We start from the raw sequence: 19,966 nt of genomic DNA on the forward strand, positions 1-19,966 counted from the left end.
GTTGAATCCTGGCTCCAGTGGCTTGAAAAGCTTGCTGAGCACATATGCATGTGTGCCCAACATCCTGACATGATGGGGAAATGGAAGAGAAGGGATTTCAGTGTGACCAGACACCACTGTGGCCATATGTGTGGGATACTTTCTCTTTCCTTCTCAGTCTCTGTTTCTATCCCTGATGAGCACACTACCCTCCAGCAATTAAAAAAAAGGTAAAAAGCAAGCAGTCCAGGAGCTAAAATCATCAAAGATTGAGGGAGAATGCTACTGAGGTCTACAGATGACTCCAAGAGGCAGAGGAGAGTTGGTGACCTAATGTGAGAACATGTATTATACTTTACACCGGATGAGAGGGTGTTTTAGGGAGGAGAGGGAAAAGAGTGGTTAGGAACTGAAAATGAAGAGGAAGGACAGACCCACCTCTAGGATCAATGCTATGAGGACTGCGAGAAGAGAATTCCTACCTGCGAAGATAACAGAGGAAGCTGAACCTTTAGAGGAGAACCAGCTTTCAAAGCAAGAAGATAATGTCCACACTGTGAGTTATGAATATAGGATATTTTGAATGTGATTATCAATGACATTCAGAGGACTCAATGTAATCCTGTCTTTATTTCAAATATTGATACATTGTTCATTATGGATTATTGCATTAACTTGATTTTTTTTTAAATTTGATACTGGGGGGCATGTTGGTTAAGGTGCTGGATCCCCACATGGCTGAACCATGGTTCAAGTCCTAGACCCAGCAACTTGAAATCACACCAGGTATGTGCATGCCCAAAATCCCAAGAGGAGTCTGAAGGAGAAGAGAACATGTCATGGCCATCTGCCCCCTGCTCCCACCGAAGGTGATTTCTCACTTTCTCTCTCCAGCCCCACCCCCCCAACCCCAGAGAGCACATGTGCCCTATAGCAAAAACTTACCCCCCCCCAAAAAAAAGATACTGGGCTGGTCCCACAGAACAGTGGTTAGGGGAGCTAGATCACATATAGCCAACTGCAGTCCAAATCTTGGCCCTGGTGATGTGAAAAACAATCTGGGTCCCTGTGTGTGTGTGAAACCAAAATTCCAAAAGGATGGAGAAATGTTAAGAGAAGGAATTATGGTGAGACCATGCTTTAGTGACGGGGCTGCTTTCTTTCTCTCTCTCTCTCACCATAGTGTGACCATTCCCCAAGGGGGACACTTTCTCACCATCTCTCTAGCGAGAGAGAGAGAACACATGTGCCCTCTGGCATTAAAAAAAACTATGGCACTAAGATATACAAATGTTATAGTTCCCCCCCTCCAGTGGGGACTCCGATGATGGGGGAAGCCTATACATGTCATAGAAGGAGGGGTACATGGGAAATTTCCATAACTTCCTCTCAATTTGGCTGTGATCCTGAAAAGGCTCTTTAAAAAAATAGTAATATCGACTTAAAAATAAAAATTAAGGCCAGTAGTGATGGTGCAGCAGTAACACACATTCCAGGATGCTGAGGCCATAGGTCCCAGGTCCCATCCTGCAGTCTTTCTGTGGTCCTGGCTAGCTGAGGCTGGAAGAGCCTCTCTGCTGGAAGAGCCTCTCTCTTTTTCTCTTCCCTTCTCTCTCTCTGCCTTCCTTTTACATGGAAGAAATAATCAAAATAACAAGCTTTTAAAATATTTGATTGTTGGAAAAATCATGACATATTTTTGCATAGAAAAACCGTAAAATATGGCATGACTTTCCCAATAACCCAAGAAATAAATAAATAATTTAAAATAGGTCATTGATGGGTGCATAGTATGGGATACATTCAGTAATGAAGGTATATGCCAGAAGAACACAAAAATAGGATTAACGCCTTGGGATGGGGGTTGAGGACATTCTTTTTCCAAACACCAGGAACCTAGCTCCAAAGGGACACAGCTACCTTCCTCTTATTGTATTTTGTGCTGAAAAATACTAACACCTCAACACACACATTTCAGGTCATGGATAAAGGAAAATGCTACTAAAAATTTAATGCCCCATGGCCTTTTTTTACATATAATGGAAGATGACAGGGCTCTTTGTGCAGGAATGTAATTCTCCCACCACCTTTACTTGTTTATTATATCACAAAGTAGAGCACTCATGAGTCATAAACTCTGACACTGGAGTATTCGCCCTGAGGGACCTGACTTTATGTGCAGTAAAGTGTGAGTTACTGCATTTTTCTAGAGGGGTTCTAGCTGCCACTTCACAGAAACACTACCCTGCTGAGAATTTTCACAGCTGGCAGTTTTCCATCAACCCTATCGTCACATCACATTATCTTTTCAATTTAAAGCCAACAAATTGTCTATAGGATACAGACCGATTAGCAGGACATTTTTTCACACAGGCTACATACCCTCTTCAGATTCCTACGGTAATATCTGATGCAAATGAGCTGTAGTTTGTTAGGCAGATAATTTCCAAACAAGTAGAATTGTCAACTGGCAAACAAAAATCCATGAAGACAAGGCATCTGCCTAAAGATTGCTGGTCCTTCATCCAATGATCAGCCAAATACATACCCAAACACAGGCTTTGCTTTCCAGGTCTTACCGTGAAATCTGGGACATATGTATTACTTCCTGTGTGTACGTGTCTCTCTCCACGTTGCTGACAATCGTAGTTGTTAAGGTGCAGATGGACATGGAGATTACATAACTAGAACCACAGAAAGCCCAGGCACAGTTTGTATACTGCCCTGCCCAAGAACATGGAAGCAGTAACTTCAACCTGGCTCAGTTACTTTGATTTAGAGACCAGGAGTCATTCATTTGAATCTGCTACTCTACAAGGAGTTTATTTAAAAGGGGAAGTATATCAACAATTGCAGTAAAATTTCTTCAGTGGCACAGCAAGACCCAGTTAGATAAAGTTTTCTCCCAACTCAGAAAACAAACAACAAAATAAATAACAAAGTAAAACAAATATATTAAAGTTCTGGTAAAATTTCCTATATTATTTCTAGGTTTTCATTAAATAGCTCCATTGTATTTCCAGAAACAAATAAGCACTTTCATGTTGAAAAAATACCATAGTTCAGTTTCAGTAAAAAGCAAAAATGAAAATAATTAGACACACAAATGTCTTCAATGACTACATTAAGTTCCTGACTCTTTTTTTCTTTTTAATTGTCAGAGGGTGTGTGTATTTGTCAGAGACAGAGAAAGAGAGAGAGAGAGAAATCACTTCCTTCTCCTGCATGTCTCCATCTGTTGGGATTTGGGGCACACATTCACACTTATCGGGAGGGGTTTTCAAGCTGCCAGGACCAGAATCTTTAAGCTAAATATTTAATTTGCATGAGTTTTCTAACGAATGCAATATGTGTATTGCTAATACACCAAACACCATTAATAATTTTCTAATGCAAAAAAAAATTAGCACATCCTACCTCTCATGGGCCCTTTCTTTCTAGACCATTTCTCATGTGAAACTCAGTTATGAGTTAACTATTTTCTTTCTTATTAAAAGAAAGGACTTCAGATAACGACAGTTTTATTAATATATACTTTATTAATAATAAGACAGAAACAAATCCAGGCCTGTGTCAACTATAGGTTGAGCATCCCTAATCTGAAAATACTTCAAAATCTGAAACTTTTGTACTCTAACAAGATATCGTAAGTAGAAAATTCTACACTGGACCTCATGTGATGATGGTTCATGGTCAAAATGCTGCACAAAAACATTGTATAAAATTACTTTCGGGCTGTGTATATAAGGTATATATGAAACAAATCAGTTTCACTTTAGACTTTTATTCCATCCTGAGGCTATCTCATTAGGTATACGCAAATATACTAAAATCTGAAATCATAAACACTTCCAGTCCCAAGCATTTTGGATAATGAGACCTTCAACCCATATTTGAAGAATAAACTGTCCTCGATTCCTACAAATATTCACAAATTACAGCTACGAAGAGCAGTCAGGAACTTCAAAAAGTTCATGGAAAAACTGATTAAGGTACAGTTTATTCTATGCCAAAAAAAAAAAATGAATTCTGTGCATAGTTTGTTCATAATACACATTTTCCATGAACTCTTTGAACATCTATCTCCTTATACAGTGTGTTCCAAACACACTCTTATGTAAGATACTTTACACCATACTTTAAATGCATAAACAAGCCCACTAGGGTCCTCCAAGTTAAACAATCTTCTCCATTCACAAGGTATTATATCAGCCCTCACCCCATGTTTTATGGTGTTTATCACAGTGCACCTTACATTTCTGTTAAGTACATATCTGCACTGCCTATCCAGAGGAAAAAAGAAATTTTTCCTGAAGGGTGGAAAACACAGTTTGGCACTACACATTCATTATCTTTTATTTTAAAGCTATCAGGAGGCTGCCAGCTGCCTGGACACCTCCTGGTGTTCCATCACTCAGCCCTCTGAAAGAGTGCACATGAGTGATCTTATTTTAACTCTGAAGCTCCATCCTATAGCTGATTGGAGCCAGAGAAAGCAAGCTGTAAATCAAATCCTCTGTCTTGAGAGTTCTGAACTAACATACACAAGGTTTTTGTAGATGAGGAGTATACTTAACCTGAGATCAGGATAAATCAGAGCCAGAGAGGGTACACGTCAAAACCCAGGGTGTAGCACAGAGTTTAAGCACTGTGCTTAGGAGCCAGATCGCACATGGCTCAAGTCCCAGCCCTGGCAGCTTTAAAAACACACCAGGCATACATATGTCTATGTGTGCCCAAAATCTTGATGGGATGGAGAAATGGAGGAAAAGGATTGTGGCACGACCCTGCCCTATCGAGTGGTACTCTCACTCACTTGCTCTCTCTTGTAAACACACGCACCCTCTGGCAATGAAGCAGCTGGTCTGGGTGAGGATAGGAAGATGTATAGAGAGAAGAAGCTGAGATGAAAGAGACAGACACCAACAAGAGAGGATTAGACAGAGGCTCGGACTCCTATGAGTCTTGCTGTGTGCACTTGGATGCTAAAAGACCCTCCTCCCCCCACCCTAGTCCTTCTCAATAAGCCCCCTTTTTAAACTTAAGTGACTTTAGAAGCTTTATGTTCCCTGAAATTGAACAAAACCCAAGAGAAAGGCCCAACTCAAATGCTGCCTCTAAGATCCCTTCAATCTCTGCATGCAGACCAGTTACCCTACTGCTTTATCTTCATTGCATGATCTGACTACTGATTACGTTCTAACCCCCGGGGACACCTGTGTGCCTTCCTGTTCTATTAGAATTAAAATGTAGGAAAGTCTTCAAAATGTTTGTGGAAAATGTGCATTATTAAAAAGCCATATACAGGGGCCAGCAGGTGGCATGGTGTCAAGGTGCTAGACTCCCACATGGTTGACCACATTTTAAGTCCTGGGTCGGGTGGCTTGATAATCATGATGGACACATGTGTATCTGTGCCTTTCAAAATCCCAAGAGGAGGGGCTGGCAGGCTTGCTTTCTTACTTTCCTTCTTTCACTTTTTCTCTCTGGTCAAATTTCAAAACCTAGGACGTAAAAAAAAAAAAACAAAACACAAGAGGAGAATGGAGGAGAAGGGACTGTGGCATGGCCATCCCCCTGGGGGGGGTGGTGATTTATCATTTTCCTTCTCACTGTCTGTTTTGGCTCTCTAGCGAGTGACCATGCTCTATGGCAAAGACCTTAAAAATAAATAAATAAACCATGAATTTCAAACAATTTTGGACCAAAATAAACTTATACTGAAATTCCATCTTTCTATGAATTTTTGGGAGACCAGCAGGTGGCATGGTGGGTACGGTGCTCAGCACTCCCAACATGGCCAATCATAGTTCAAGTCCCAGACTTGGTGGCTTGCTTTCTTGCTTCCCTACCTCCCTGGTCAAATTAAAATATATGAATGAATAAATAAAATTGAACAAATAATTCTTTAAAAATAAAAAAGTCAGACAATATGATTAATTTTGGTGCTTCCTCAACAGTAGCCAACACTGTGATAGCACAGAAAATGTCTACTAGATACTTTCATTCTTTTAAATTTGCCAGAGGGCACTTGCACTGGCTGGAGAGAGACAGAGAGAAAGAGAGAGAAAGGAAAGTGAGAGGACGCCCCCGCCCATGGGGGTGATGGTCAATCCTCTTTCCATTTCTCCCCTTCATTTGAGATTTTGAGCATGGAGGCACATACGCCCAGCGTGGTTTTCAAGTCATCTGGGTCCAAGGCCTGAACCACACAGTTGCTCACGTGGGGTCTGGCCACCCCAATCACCAAGCCAGTGGTTCCATCCTGTCTGATAAAATATTTAATGAATATTGCTGGTTAAGGTCAGAATCTACTCACTATAGGGAAATTCAGTATTTATTAAACTCTTAAATAAAATACCCGGAATACTAGTCATTATTGATTTATGAGCTTTGGAGAAAAATAAGCATCTTAATGCCTTCCAATATTCCTCTTCTAATTAGATGTGGCAGCTTATGTGAATAATAGCATTTTATACACAGAGTGGTAGACTAATGTGAATAAAGCACAGCTGAGGAATACTCTCAGGAAAAATTAAGTCAGGCTCTCACTTAGACTAAGAAGGTTCTGGTCCACAAACCTGAAGAGCAGTCTACCTAACCGGCCATAAAAATCATGTTTTATTTTGAAAGCTATTGTATTGGGGTTGGCAGGTGGCACAGTGGTTAAGGTGCTAGACTCCCACATGGCCAACCACGGTTCAAGTCTTGAACCTGGCAGCTTGCTTTCTCACTTTCCCCTTCTGTCTCTCTCTCTCTGTCCCTCTCTCTGGTCAAATAATAATAATAACAAATGAAATAAATAATTCTTTTTTAAAAAAGGAGAGATGAAAAAAATTCCAAATATAGACAGGAAAGAAGTAAAATAGAAGCAATCTTATATACACATTAAATTAAAAGTTACATTTGATAGTTTAAGCAGTTTCATCCACTGCAGACATACCTTAAAACCTGCTACTATTCAAATACTTAAGGTCTAAATTTTAAAAATTTAGAGTCTCTTTTTCTGTCTGTCTCTCCAAATGGGAAATATATTAGTCTCAGACAAGATGACATTTAAGTTGTTAAATACACAAAGCAAGAAAAGACATTGATGATATTTAAGAAAGCCAAGAACATGCAGTTATATATACAGAAATATAAAAGTATTTTTTTCTGACATATGATGTCAGACTCCTAAGAAACTTTCCTACATTCCTAGCATAATGGCAAAGTACAATAGGAACCCTAGAAGCCCTTTTGCAAGCAGGCACCAAGGACAAAGATTAATGACAAAAGTCATGTATATCCATATCAATTCCAAATGACCAAGAGTATTTAGAGAACACAAAGTCAAATGTGGCTAATAAAAGGCTGACAACAAAGTTAATGGATAGAATAAACAGACGTTGCTACTAATTCTGAAAAAAACTGACTTCTGTTCTTTTTAACCTTTCAATTTTTGAAATGAATATTTTTCAAAGTTCATCCATTTATTTCTTCAATAAGCAAGAGAGAGAGAGACAGAGAAAGAGAAAGGCAGAGAGAGACAGCAAGATGGTACCTCCAATAGTTTTATCATAATGATCTCCTCCCAGCTCCAGCCAGGCCTGGATTGTGGGCATGGACATGCATGCTGTGTCCAGGGAGGTCTCTGGACACAAACACAGGACCTTCCCATGTGGGTCAGCCTCAAAAAGCATTCCATTTTACTGCTGTGCTATCATCCAGCCCCTGAAATTAATTTTTAAGCAGATTCTCAAGGATATATCTTTCTGAAAAATACTAAAAATTATGTTAAATAAATAACTAATAAGAAATGTTAGTAAAATGATGTTTTAAACATGCAACTCAAAAGTCAATATATAATGCATGATGCTTTGGTACATCTTGGGGACAGAAGTCTGACTGCTTTTTTCTATTTCCAAAATCCTTTCCAGAGGGCCTAGAGGGAGTCAGATCCACAAACATTAATAGATCATGCTGACCCATTGTTAACAGGAATCTTCCTACATCCTGTCCCTGGCATAATATCTTTGTGATGTGTAATAATCCTCCTTATCTCTGTTAAAGTACATTCTTTTCTGATCTCAGCAAACTTCCTTTTTTTATCAGTAACCTAAAAACTATAAAACCCACCTATAACCTACAAGCTCCTACTTCCACATGTTCTGCCTTTTTGAGCCAGATCAATGGAAAACCTCTTCATTAAATTCCAAACTTTGTCTCTTGCTCTCAGAATCAAATAAAATGGAACTCCTGTACCTGGTCACCCGAGAAAGGCATGTTCTGCCTTCTTTTTGGGCCTACGTCACACATATTCATGCTTAGAAATAAATGGTATTAATTATTATTTTTGCAGAGTTGGTTATTTCTGTTGGCAATCTCAATTAACAGAGTAACAGGTCACTACAGGACTGAGCAACAAATCTGCTGTGTCTTGCCAGAGATGACAAGGAATCTGGGTAGTAAAGACAAAGAGGTTACATTCCAGACCTACGCAGGAATAAGAATGACTAGATTTGATAATTATTGAATTGAGTAATTAGCATATCGGAGATTAATTTTACTCTTTCACTTTTATATATGCTGAACTTTGCATCTAAAGAAAGAAAAGTTAAGGGTCAGTAGCTGTAATGCCCACTGGCAGACACTACTTCTCATTAAGTTGAGGTCACATGGAAATCCTGAGTTTGATTCTTGGCTCACCCTAAGATCCAGGTGCTGTAGTGCACACCTATAGTCTCAGCTACTCAGAAAGCTGAGGGAGGGAGTTAGGGGGGAAGGGGAAGCAAGAAAGGTTAAAAAAAAAAGGTGACCATGATAAAGAGTCAGAATTCCAAATTTATATTGCATGTGAAAAAAAACAAAAAACCCAAGATCCAAATTGTATCTGTATTAGCTAGCATATATGAACACAGAGGTGAGAAAATAAACTGTATAACAAAATGTGGCAGAGGTAGCCTAATCATGGAATATATTCGTTTTCTGAAAGTTTTTAGATACCAACTCCTTTCTCAAATAATATACCCAAGAGGAGAAAAAGAAAAATATATAATAGTTGAGGGTATACTAAATGCCAGACATCACCACAAATGTTGATTCACAGTATGTCACATAATCTATAAGTTAATAATTGTTCCATTTGATAGAAGAAGAAACTAGAACATAACAACCGATATTTCTAAGTAATCAAAGAGTTCATTAATTATGTGTACGTGTTAAACTACTTAAATCTCAGTGTATTAATCAGGACAAAGTATTTCTTAGACAATATATTTCTGTTTCTTGATCTAAATGACATAAAACTTAAATATTTCTGGAATACAAAGCAAAATCACATCTTAAACTGTTCTCAACATACGTTCTTTTAATAATGAAGCATATTGAAAAAAAGAATACCTAATTTAATAGAGAAAAAGAGCTGGAAACTGAAAAGGTTCTCTGCTTGCAACTTAATGAGGCGCTGAGAGGCCAAATACAGCTGATGAAACTCTCCTGCAACAATGGGAAGCATGAACCAAGCTGTGTTTTCACAATGATAGTCTCACTTGTAAAAGAAAGGAGGTAAAACGCTGCAAGGCATTGGCATTTTTCCAATAATGTGACCCAACTCTGCTTCTGATACTGTATATAGTAAATGCACTGTTATATCCACACATGCACACTCAGAGTTGGAAATATTGCCAAAGAACTTCAGATCAATTGGTAAGTCATTCTAATTCCAAAGTGCTGAATGTAAAAAAGAAACTAGGAATAGGGAATCTCAAAATAAAAAGGATGGGACACAAATGTGACAACAAACAGATCTGTACATGAGTAGCATAGTTTCTCATATTTTCTCTTTCTTTTTCTCTCAATTTATGGCAGACTTTCTTATTTTAATATATCTAGGCTGTCTCTGTAGCCTAATAATTAAGGGGGTTGGGTCCCAATAAGGCTGACCAGTTTGAAACCCAGTCCCAGTGGCTTGAAAAAACATGCCAGGCATGTGTACACTCATGCCCCAAATCCCAACCTCTGGTGAGTGCATGAGCCCTCTGGCAATTAAAAAAAAAAGATATAGATCACTAATGCAGAAAATATAACCATACTCATGTATAGTAGTCCAATATGTCTATGCAAAACCTGTTTCACTGAATACGAACTTGTGCATCCTTCAAATAAGCCGCAATGTATATAAGCCTGTAATTTGGGAGTCAATTTTAAACTACTTAAACCTCAATGTATAAATCAGGACAAAATATTTCTTTAATTTTAAGCCTACCAAAGTGGAAGGCACATATGGCAAAATAATAATGGCCGTGAATGTGCCAGAGTTTCTACCACAGCACAGCATATACAGTACGTTCTCCTCTTAGGGTATAAAGATCCCATCTGTTGTGTGCTTTTTTAAAAACTTTAATTCTAATTTCATATATATTTCAGAATGAAAACAAAATGGTTGAGAATTCTTGTCTGGGAATCCTAGGTTCAGTTATATGTGCTTTAAGTTTTCTCATTAAAGAGGACACAAAAAAAAAAAAAAAAATGCTCAGGCTCTTCTTGTATAATTCCTAGAGTAATTGACAATATAGGCACTCCTCAGTTCATGACCAAGTTCTGTTTCTACGACTAGGTCACTAAGCAATGAGCTTAAAGGCAGATGTCCTGTAGTGTGTCTTAGTGCCACAGAATATGTATTTTTCTTTTTTTTTTTTAATATTTTTTGCAATAAGGCATGTGTGCTCCCCAGAGAGAGAAAGAGAAAGTGAGAAATCGCTCCCTCTCCCCGAGGATGGCCATGCTACAACCCTTTTCTTCCATTATCTTTCGGGATTTTCAGCATGCATACATACCTGTCATGTTTTTCAAGCCACCAGGTCCAGAATTAGGACCACAGAGTTGTCTATGTGGGATCCAGTGCCTTAATCACCACACCATGTGAGTGTGTATTTTTCAATAGATATCACATGACACCACGCTAGAATAATGTAATTCTCTCTGTGCATAAGCATACAATAGGTAAGTGCCAGAAGGTGAGAAGACACATCAAAACACAGTAATATGAATCCGGCAAAATGATTATTTATTCTGAATACTACTATAAGTGTACAATGAAGTACACATTTACAGATGAAATATGTAGTCTTGGCATGATTGTGAACACTTCCTGTAGTGAATACCAATCCACTGCAGGAACGAGACAAAGACAAAGATAGGGGAGTCCCTGTGCTGGGAACCTGACCATAAGTCCCACCAGTATTGAAACAGGTCGGTCGTTAAGTGAGTGTATTTAACTTACAGCACATGCCTGAATGTTCCTATCGCTATGTGAGCACATGGTCTAACGCTCAATAGGCAGCACTCTGACGGTCTGGTGTCAAAGAGCAATGCTGCCTTTATCACTTTATCATAACGTCTAGTGGCCGTACTTATCGGAGGCTCCTCTACAGAATGAGGGAGATGGACAGACAGGATGATCGATCGGTCACATCCCTTTTCACCCTGATATTATAGGATTTGAATTTCTTTCTCTCCCCAAGTTAAACTATCCTTGGAAGCAAGCTAATTTTTCTAAAAGGATATTGACCAGGGAAAACTCATAAAAACCACCATAGTTCCCACTTATCTCCAGCATTAAGATCCTAAAGCCCCAGGTTTATAATCAAGACCTTCTCTTTTATTTTAACTATATTTGGGCATGTACTTTTGAGCAAAAAAGAGAGAGAGCACCAACAAATGGGGTGTGGTCACGCTGCAATCCCTTCCCATCGCTCCATCCGGTCGGGACCTGGGGCACACATGCATGCATGTCCAGCACGTTTCTCAAGCCAGCAGGTGGCATGGTGAAGGCACTGAATGCTCCCAAATGGCTGACTACGGTTTGAGTCCCAGACCTGGTGGCTTGCTTCCCACTCCCTCCCCTCCCCGCCCTATGTTTGTGTGTGTCGTCAAATTAAAATAAATGAATAAATAAAATTAAATAAATAATTCTAAAAATACTTGTGCTTTTAATTGCATTTTTCTGCAAATTTTTAAAAATGTTATTTTATATATGTAATTACTACACATCCTTAGCTTGTGAGTTGAATTTACTCAACATGAATACACTTCACACCAGTTCAGTTCCACAAACTTTTTAAAGTACCCTCATATAAAATATATATTTTTTTCTTTCTTTCTTTCCTTTAAGGTTTTTGCCATAGGGTACATGCGCTCCCCGCAGAGAAACAGAGAGAGGGAAAGTGAGAAATCAACGCCCATGGGGAATGGTCATGCTGTAGTTCCTTCTCTTCCACTCTAGTCTTAAGATTTCTGGCACACATGCACAGGTGTCTGGCATAATTTTTAAGCTGCCAGGTCCTGGACTCAAACTATGGTCATCCCATGTGGGAACCCAGTTCCTTAACCACTATGCCATTCGCTGGCCCAAGAGGCAAATATTTAAATGATGACTGGGAAGAATCAAAACTATGGCTTGGGGAACAGGAAGAATATATAGGCACCAAGACTTTAGGAAGGTTTCAGATAAAATAAAACAAATGAACAAATATTCAATTTAAATAGTTACTTTCAACCAGTCTTCACAATCGAACTTTCTAAGGGCATATAACCAGGGGCAAGGTAAGACATTTTTACTTTTCCTTTTGAATCTTGCTGTGGACCAAGGATAGGACCCAAGAAATCAGGGACACAAAAATAGCACTATGAATAACAGTAACAACAAACCAACTCAATAGCGTGGAATACAAATTGAAAGGACTATAAGGCTATAAATAATATGGACTAAGGACCATCAGTTAGCATAATGGCTATGTTGCTGAACTCCCATGTAGTCGACCGTGGTTTGAATCCCAGACCTGGTGGCTTAAACTCACACCGGGTGTGTGTGCGTGTGTGCCCAAGATCCCAAGAGGAGAATGGAGAAGGGATGTGATGTGTCCATCCACCCTGGGGGGTGATTTCTCACTTTTTGTCTCTCTGGTGAGCACACACGCCCTATAGCAAAAACCTCTCCAAAAAAAATATGGACTAGATCGTTCAAAATCCAAACATAAATATTTAACACATCATTTTAAGCCAAGTACCAACAGAAAGAATACAAAAACAATGCTTTGGAAAAACAAATTCAAGGGAGTTTTAAATTGGCTAGCACAAGGTCAAGATCAGGTCACAGTCATGAGCTCAGTGATTTTCATTCTGTCCTAGAACTACGGACTGCTAGCAGCTACATTTCTGATTCAGTCACTGTCTCTACAACATTTGTGTTCTGGTCATGAGAAGGATGGAATAAGCGCAGAAAGAAAAAAAAAGTCATTTACCTCAACTGGGGAAAAAAATAGTAATAATTATATGAGTAGCCCAGTTAATGGTAGCTAATGGAAATAGTTGCTGCATATTAAAAAAGAAAGAAAGAAAGAAAGAAAGAAAGAAAGAAAGAAAGAAAGAAAGAAAGAAAGAAAGAAAGAAAGGAAGAGAGAAAGAGAGAAAGAAAGGGAAGGGAAACAAAGAGGACTTTGAACAATGACAGATGCCAGGATAGATAAAACCGTTACAGTACTGTGGATAACTACCCATTAACCTGGAATTCTACTCTTAATTAAGCAACCATTCAACAATAACAACTTCTAGAAGTAACTGATTATTAGTTACCGATCTAGAAGTAACTTTCATATTAAAGCCATCCAACAAAAAGAGGAAATCAAAATCAGGTTCTTGATGTTTTGGACAAAGAATTGAACTGAATACACCAATAGCAAAAGCAAAGGATAATTTAGTAAGTAAAAGTGAAAGCACACTCCGAAGACGTAGCAGTAGGCCTGAGTGGAGAGAGAAAGAGAGAGCAGAGAGAGAAAAGCTCAAGGGACCTGGCAGTCCCATTCAGTGAGGTTTACAATTTTTTAATATAGGTCATGTCAATTGATCATTGCAGGGCCCACTGATTGTTCTCATCCCATTGGCTCTACCAAATTTGGCTCAATAAGCTAGCCATCTTCTGCTGGAAATCTCCTGCCTACATTACCTTGGGCAGGGAATTTTCTGCCCTGATCGATTTTTTTATCTAGCCACATAGGCAGATGCTCCAGCACCCTTTCCCACTTCCATTTTCTGGCTTTTGTCCTGTCTCAAAAGGAATGGCTGTAAACAATGAACCCAGTTAAAGACTACCTTTGACTGTGGGAATCATGACAATAGAAAAGATGCTAAGATTATAATTTGGAAATATAAAAATATAACTTCCTTGTGAGAAGGGAAGATATAAACACTGTAAGATTATTATTTTTCTTGTTGTACCTAGCAATGAATCAATAAATACCGTCTAAAAAACACATGCAATTTTATTTATTTATTTTAATAAAGGCAAAATAAACATTTCCCAACAATACACAAAAAATTTCAAATATATAAACTAAAACTATTTGTTATTTATTTATTAAAAATACCAGAATGGCTACAATATGGAAAGTGACAGGAAGGTCCTAGTATATTAACAAGGAATGTTCTGGATAGTTCAAAATGCACCATGGGGAGAAACTGCCAAAACACTTTGGATGGTATAAGCAGCACAACCCCATAGCACAGAGTTTAAGGTAGTTAGATCCCACATGGTGGACAGAGGATCACATCCCAGACCTGGCAACTTGAAAAGCACACCACGTACCTGGGTGTGCATCAACCAGTCTCCTGATTGGAGGGAGGAATGGAGGAAAAAGGGATTGTAGTGTGAACACACTCTGTTGGAAGGTGCTCCCCGCATTCTTCACCCTCCCCACCCCTGTGAATGTATGCACCCTCTGGCAGTAAAAAATAAATAAAAATAATATTTTTAAAAAGAGAAAGAGGATCCAGTTTGGTGTGCATTTGTTTGTTTTAATTTTGCAAACTACCATCACACCAGGATCATTCCTACGGGTCAAAGAAAATATTCTCCACATACACAAGTTGTTTATTGGACTGCTGTCACCTAGCAACAGAAACTGCCTAATTAAACCACCTTTATTATTTTCCCATTTCCCTTTCTCAGAAAATATGTTCCCATTCCAGGACTCAACCAATCACTTATTCACTGGCTCTCCTTTCTCCCTTCTTACAGAATTACCTCCTGATGCCTGAATCTAGTTCTTATGAATATCTATCCTTCCCATAGCTTCGCTTAAGCTAAAATTCTTGCCATTTAAAAAACAAAAACAACAACAACAAAAATTTTTCCCTTAGCCTTGAATTGATCTCAAGCCCTTTGCCTTTAGGTTATTTTCTCAGAGAACGCCAGGTTTTCAACATTCATTTATGTTATTCTTCCTGCAACTCACTGCAATTTGAGGTCTTCCCAGGCTATTCCATTGAAACTACCACCCTAAAGGTAAGCAATAACCTTTTATTTGTCAAAATGCAACAATGTTTTATCACAAAAAAATACCCACAAAAGATATTCCTGGGTTCCTCAGGGAAATACAGACTTGTCTTCCAGTCTCTGAGGGTGGCAGGGGAAAGGATTATGGGTGTGGCCCTCTGACTGACTTCCTTCTGAACAGGCTACAGCTCCCTATGGGCAAACACCAGACACCAGGTAGCAATGCAAGTACATTTCCTGCCATGGAGGTAATTCGAAAATATCATTCCAGATAATTCTAGATGATTCCTGTTCATAGACATGCAAATGAAGTGTGCTGAGAAAAGAACTTCAATTTCTCCAAGTGCAATGGATAGTTTCAATATGTTACAGGTCACCTCAATAAACTAATCGAGTAAAACCTTGATGTGTTCATTCACATGCATACGTGACATGATTTTTCCTTAACAAAAATTATACTTAGTCTGTTTTCAGTTTGCCTCTTACTTGTACACTTATCATTTTGCTTGTTTAGATATGAACCTAGGGAGCCGTATGGTGGTACAGCTGCAAACTGCAATACTGCAAGGCTGACCAGCCTCAGAAGATTCCAGGTTTGTGTCGTAACAGGAGATCTCTCTGAGTACATGGGGTGTACACATACACATGATTGAGGGCTTGCCAAAGATGGAGTTGGATCTCAGCATCAAGACTCTGTTAAGGTATTGCCTACCCCTCCCAATCACACTCTGACTCACTCACTCACTGAAGAAATAAATAAATTAAATTAAATGAGCTAGGGGCCAGCAGGTGGCATAGTGGTTAAGATGCCGGACTACCAGATGGCAGACTACAGTTCGAGTCCTGGACCATGTGGCTTGAAAATCAAGACTAGCAGATGGTGTAATGTTACATCACTGGACTTCCACGTAGTCAACCACAGTTCAAGACCTTGACATTCATGCTGGGCAAGTGTGTGTGTGTGAATGTGCCCAAAATCTCAAGAGGAGAATAGAGGAGAAGAGATTGTAGCATGGCCATCTGCCCAGAGGGGGTGATTTCTCACTTTCTGTTTCTCTGCCCTATAAGCAAAAATCTCTTTAAAAAAAGAAAGAAAGAAAAAGAAAATCATACCAGGCACATGCATATGTGTGTTCAAAATCCCAGGAGGAGAATACAAAGGAGGAGGGATTGTGGCATGGCCATCACCCCTGGGATGATGACTTCTTACTTTACCTCTCACTGTCTGTGTGTGGGTTTTGTTTTTTTTTCTTCCAGCCAGTGTATGTGCCCTATGACCAAAAAAACTTAAGGAAAGGGAAGCAGGCCAGCGCTGTGGCCTAGTGGGTAAGCCAGCCAGATTCCACATGATCAACTACACAGTTTTATTCCTAGACTCAGTGGGCCTGAGAAACATTGGCAATGCAGGTATACATACCCAGAATCCTAAAAAGGGAGATGGAAGAGAGGGGATTGTGGTGTAACCATTCTCCATGGGAGGGTCTTTTTTCTTTCCCTTTCTCTCTCAGGCTGTCTGTCTGTCTCTCTCTCACAAGGGCACTATCCTCCAGCAAAAAAAAAAAAAAAAAAAAAAAAAAAAAAAAAAAAAAAAAAAAAAAAAAAAAGACCTAGCTTGACTTGTACACAGCACTTCTCTGCTACCCTCTCTCTCTACACCCTGCTTATTCCCCACTGATGACATTCTTTTCTCTCTGTTCTCCTTAAATGTTGCAATTCTTCAAGGTTCTTTCTGAGATTTTTCTCCAGAGGCATCATATAGTATATGGTAGAGCAATGAAAAGCATCAGAATTACAAGAGAAACAAAACAAAACAAAACAAAACAAAGCAAAACAAAACAAAAACAGCCAATGGGCCTTACTCCACATGGCCACCACAATCTGGCAACGCCTGGGACTGAGAAGAACAACTCTGCAGTCAGCCCTGAGCCAAACAGACTGAAACAGAAAAGTGAGGCTATACCCAGGCATTAGTGGGATCTCTAAGTGCAGTGGGAAATAAAGGGAATTTTTAGGATCAAGAAAAGTAATTTTTTTTAAGAGAGACTATTTTTGTTATAGGTCCAGTGCACTTGCCAGAGAGATAGAAAGCAAGATATCAAGGAGAAATCAAGAAATCAAATCCCAGGGTAATAGACATGCCACTATCTCTTCACCTCCATTCTCCTCCAGGATCTTGGGCACGAATGCATAAGCATCTGACGTGAGTTTTAAGCCACCAAGTCTGAGACTCAGACGGAGGTCGACTACAGGGGAGTCCAGCAACATAATCTTTACACTATCTACTGGTCCCAAGAAAAGCAATTTTTATAAGGTCTTCAAACAAATGTAAGCAACATCTGGTTTTATGTAAGTGAAACCAACAGAGGAAAAATAAAGACATAAACCATAACATTCATCAGAAAAAGATGATTTAGTCAACATCATTAACTAAATTGGAATTCTAGCCTTTTAAAAAAACCAATACGTAACCTTGAGAATGCATAACTAGCACTCTTGACTCTGTTATGAGAAGCAAAAAAGCATCTGCATTACCACGTATATATTACATGTAAGTAATTTTATCTTGGAGTATGAACATGTTATGAAAAAGTTAACTCTTTAAGTAGAAATAAGCTAATGCTTAACGTTTTATCTATACATTTTTAAAAACATTTTTAAAAAGTGAAATGGGAGGCCAACAGGTGGCGTGGTGGTTAAGGTGCTGGACTCCCATGGCTAACAGTGGCTCAAGTCCCAGACCCAGTGGCTTGAAAATCATGCTTGGCACATGTGCAGGCATTCACGAAATCCCAAGAGAAGAATGGAGGAGAAGGGACTGTGGTATTGCCATTCCCCAAAGGGGATGATTTCTCATTTTCCCTCTCAATGCCTCTTTTCCCTCTCTCTCTCTCTCTCTCTCTCTCTCTCTCTCTCTCTCTCTCTTTCTGGAGAGTGCACACACCCTAAGGCAAAAGCCTAAAAAGTAAAATGGTATCAAAAACATATAATTGTGCACAGTTCCAATTTACCAACCCTCTACAAAAATGATTGAAGAAATCTAATGTGAATATTATTAAAAAATGCATACTTCATAAATGGTGTTTCTGGGCAAAGGTTAAGTTATCATCAATGCCTACTTCATAAACAAGCATGAAAATAAGATTTTTTAAATATATATTTAAGGGGCCTGAAGGTGGCATGTTGGTTAAGGCACTGGATTCCCACATGGCCAATCACAGTTTGAGTCCCAGAACTAGTGGCTCACTTTCTCACTTTCTTTTTTCTTTCTTTCTCTGGTCAAATTTTTAAAAAATAATAATAATAAATAAAAATAAATAATTCTTAAAAAGAAGTTAAACATTAGCTATTTTGGAACCAGCAGTTGATGTAATGGCTATGTCGCTGGACTCCCATGTAATCGACCACAGTTCGAGTCCCAGACCTGGTGACTTAAACTCATGCCAGACACGTGTGTGCACATGCCCAAGATCCTGAGAGGAGAATGGAGCAGAAGGGATTGCGGCATGGCCATCCCCCCAGGGGGTGATTTCTCGCTTTCTTCTCTCTGTCTCTGTCTTCCTGGTGAGTACATGCGCCCTATAGCAAAAACCTTCCCCAATTAAAAAAAAAAATGAGATATTTCTACATCAAAGAGTTGCCTTTCCATATTCTAAGATAAAATAACTTCTATGTAATATATAAGTGATAATGTAGATGCTTTTTTGCTTTTCTCATAACAGGAGTTAACAATAGAGATTGTCCTTTCTTAAACAGAGTGCTACCAAAAAAATTTAAACATTTAAATAATAACAATTTTAATACAATCAAAAAGTTAAAGTATTTCAATAATAATAATGCTAATGAAATGTTAAACATTCATTGTGGATCCAAAAATGCAAAGGAGAATTTCTAGTACATAAAGGATTACAACAAAGAGAATGCTGCTGGCTGTCCGCTGTTGACTAAGTGTAAGGGACTCTGCTTCACCAGACACGAGGGACTAATTCCTGTAAATAGCCTCAAAACACAGACCAGGCACAGATCCTAGAATAGATCATTGTCTAGGAAGTATGGCATAAAATGTCTGGGACTCCAGCTATTTTAAACTAAATTAAGAGGAAGGAGTATTCTGTAAAATAACAGTAATGAGACTTGAAAAGTTATACAAATAAAAATCTTTCCGTATTGAGAGGGTGTGATTTCTAGTACATACGGTTTAAAAAGTAAAGTGAAGAATAGCGCTTATTGGCAATTCTACCCAAATTAATCTACATATTTAATGCAACACCAATCAAAGTACCAGACACATTCTTCACAGACCTAGAAAAGACAATTATAAAATTTGTCTGGAATCACAAAAGACCCTGTATTGCCAAAGCAATTCTACACAAGAAGAGTGGAGTAGGCGGCATCTCACTCCCTGACCCAAAAATATACTACAAAGCTGTGGTAATCATAACAGTATGGTACTGGCACAGAAACAGACAGGTGGACCAATGGAACAGAACAGAGTCCCCAGAAATAAATACCCAAACATACAGTCAACTGATCTTTGACAAGGGGTACCAGTCAATCCAGTGGAAAAGGAAAGCCTCTTCAGCAAGTGGTGCTGGAAAAACTGGATTTCCACTTGCAGAAAGATGAATCTGAACCCCTACCTCTCACCTTTGACAAAAATCAAGTCAAGGTGGACTA

The 19,966-nt window shown here is 38.9% G+C and overlaps 1 protein-coding gene across 6 annotated transcripts in view; it reads right to left on the bottom strand.

Annotated features, from left to right (window-relative positions):
• APP (amyloid beta precursor protein) overlaps positions 1-19,966 on the bottom strand; it is a 235,378-nt gene that overhangs the window by 212,493 nt on the left and 2,919 nt on the right. The gene's annotated exons all lie outside the window — the stretch shown is intronic.

Source organism: Tupaia chinensis, unplaced genomic scaffold (genome assembly GCF_000334495.1).
Source record: "Tupaia chinensis unplaced genomic scaffold, TupChi_1.0 Scaffold000557_1, whole genome shotgun sequence".
Classification (NCBI taxonomy): Eukaryota; Metazoa; Chordata; class Mammalia; order Scandentia; family Tupaiidae; genus Tupaia; species Tupaia belangeri.